Here is a 3,337-nt window from a genome sequence, read left to right on the forward strand (position 1 = left end):
CAATTCGACCAATGTGAAACATCGACACATATATTTTCGGACCCCTGGAACTTCGACGTCTAAAAATAGGGGGCAACTGATATGTCATCAAAAAATTATCTTGATCGAGCACGAACCTCGATGCAAATTCAAGTTGGAAACTTCAAAAATTAAATTCGGGATCACCTGAACTCTGATTTCAGCAAACTTATAGTCAAACCGAGCATCTCAGAAATACGAACCCAACGACACCAAATTTGACTCCATCCAAGCCCAATTGAGTCCAAATTAAGGACCCGAAGAGCTGTTAGAAAGTTCGTACACCAAATTGTGTTACCAAACTGTATCCAAACTTAATGAGCTTATAGTTGAATCGAGCGGCTCAATGAGACGAATTGAATGAGCCCAAGTTCGCTCAATTTCAAAGTCATTAAGACCTTCAAATATCTGATAAACGGTCCACAATTGAAGGATTCAATATCGGCCGTTCATCCGAACCACTCCATATTTACCCATGATCTATCATCTATTTATGGGCCATGGCACTCCAAAAAATCTATAAATAGACCCTTCATTTCTCTTGAGGGGGTACTAAAGCAAGAAGAGAAGAAGAGAAGAGAAGGAAGGAGTTCCTCCTTGACCACCGCCGGAGTTTCATCGGACCACCGCCGGAGTTTCGTCGGATCACCGCTGGACCGCCACCTGAGGCCATCACCTTCGCCGGACCACCGTAAGACCTTCACCGGACCACCTAAGGCCCTCTCCTTCATCGGGCCACCACCTGAGGCCATCACCTTTGCCGGACCACTACTTCAGGCCCTCACCTCTGCCGGACCATCGCTTGATGCTGTTTCTTCGCCGAATCGCCACTTGAGGACCTCACCTGTGTCGGACCATCGCCTAACGTCGTTGCTCCACCGAACCATCAATTGAGGCTCTCGCCTTTGTCGAACCACCTCCTGACGTCGTTGCTCTGCAGGACCACCACTTGAGTCCCTCACCTCTGCTGGACCACCACCTGACATTGTTGCTCCGTCAGATCACCACTTGAGACCCTTACCTCCGCTAGACTACTTCCGGACCACCACCTAAGACCCAAACTTCTATTAGGATACCACCTTATGCCCTGAAGTTCTGCCGAAATATCGCCCTACGATAACGATCTTTCTGACCCCTATCTACTACCGACTACAGTCCTTCTAACCTCCATCACCAGACAATGGTCTTTCTTACCCCGGTCTCCTGCTAACTATAGTCCTTCCGACCTCCATCACCAAATAATAGTCTTTTAACCCTTATCTCCTACCAACAACAATCCTTCTGACCTCCGTCTCCTACTATGTTCCTTCCAACCTCCATCATATCGACTATAGTCGTTCCGACCAAACAAATATGCCTATATTGTAACTCCCACCATGTAATGCGTTCTATATGATGTTCATTTGTAACATCAAGCCAAGGCCTTCTCCCTAAGAAGGACCTCATTTGTAATCGACTGCAAATACTAGTGGATTCATTCAAACTAGGCATGGCCTTATGGTTTTTCCCTCTTTTCAGGGATTTTCCACGTAAAAACTCTGGTGTCTTTTTATAAATGCTACACCCTTTCTCTTATCTGATTGTATGTTGGATCTTCATACAATGCTAAGACATTAAACGAAACATTTCTCTACCACCGCGAATTCTCCAGGATGTAACAAGTCTCTTGTATTTAGGATGGTGACTTATAATGAGCTTGCAAAATTGAACTTGATCTTTTAAAAATAGATTAATATAATACTAATGTTTAGTGGATTTTTTAATGATATGAGTATAGATCGAGAGTGGATGACAATCAATTGGATAGCATCAGACCCCACCTGACTGATGAATTGATTGTTTTATGTGAAAATGTTTGTTGATGTTACATTTCATAAGGGATGAATTTCTTTTTCTAATTAAAACCCACAGAGGGCTTACGTATTAATTAGGAAAATGAGATACAATGTCCTTAAAAGGGATCAAAACTCAGTAAACGCTCAAAGAGCTACAATAAAAAAGAAAATAAAATTCTAAGGAGTCTAAGTTCCCTTGCTAGTTATAAAAGAAAGAAAAAGCTAAACCAAAAAAAGGAAAAATTACGGACTAAAAGTAGAGACTGAAGCTAGGAAGCCAATAGCTGCAATCGAATAATGAAAGAAAAATAGCTGAATGAGCAAGCCCAAAAGACAGAGGATGAGAAAATCAACCAAGCTAAATAGAACCAAATGCAAGATCAATCCAGACACCCACCTATACAAAAAAAGAAATTCCATAGATTGGCAAGTTAGTAAAGCCAAATAAATAAAATAAAAAATGCAAGAAGAAAATAAATACCCCACCAACAGCCAACTCCACTAATAAACAGAAGAAACATCCAAATACAACCCAAATCGAGAACAAAGAAACCAGAGCTACGAATAGCCTCATAAACAACCACCTACATAGGAAGCCAAAGAACTAATCAAGAACCCTAGTAGCCTAAAATAAACACTGAAAAAGTCAACCCCACTATATCAAAAAAAAAAAAAACAATATATATATATTGAGGAAATTTAGATCAAGATGAAATACTAATATAGTACTTAATTCTTTGCACCAATTTTTTATTTATAGATTTCTTTTTCTTTTTTTTCTCAAAACAATATAAAAACTATACTTATCAAATTTTACAACATCCAAATTGATACCCTCCTGTAAAGCATGGCATTGATCAAAATTATCTTCCCCAACATCATTGTTCATACCCATGGATCATTCAACCAGTCAGAATCGCCAACATTGTTTCTAGCAAAAAAACCATTCAAATGTTACTACTTCAAACCTAACAAAACAAAAGCCTCATCTGGCAAAGTAGAGCAATAAATGTTAATAATAAACACTTTGTAAAAAACATCTAAATAGTCTTTACCATCAACAACTTTAGAAATCAAAATTTTCAACCCGATAATATGATCCCCAATAACAAGATTGTTAGTGGCAGGATCCAAATTAGGTATGTTAACTACAAAATATACATCATCCATCATTTTCCCATCTATAGGATGAAAAGCAATCACAATCTTACCACTATTAGTTGGCAAGACTGGAATTACTTTCATTGTTGGATGTAAAATAATATCTATGTTAGGAGAATCAACCCTTATAGCAGTAGAAGATCAATAAATGACATTTTCGTTAATATTACCCAAGGAAATAGAAATATGGAGCGAGGGATTAACAGTAGTATCGATGTTGAGAATGGGGTTATTATCACTACAGGAAATTCATCTATTACCAGCAGTCTGGACTGGTGGTTCTCCAGCCACTGGTATTAACGGCGGTTTAACTGTCGGTGTGC

The sequence above is a fragment of the Dendrobium catenatum genome, unplaced genomic scaffold (genome assembly GCF_001605985.2).
Source record: "Dendrobium catenatum unplaced genomic scaffold, ASM160598v2 fragScaff_scaffold_621, whole genome shotgun sequence".
Taxonomy (NCBI): Eukaryota; Viridiplantae; Streptophyta; class Magnoliopsida; order Asparagales; family Orchidaceae; genus Dendrobium; species Dendrobium catenatum.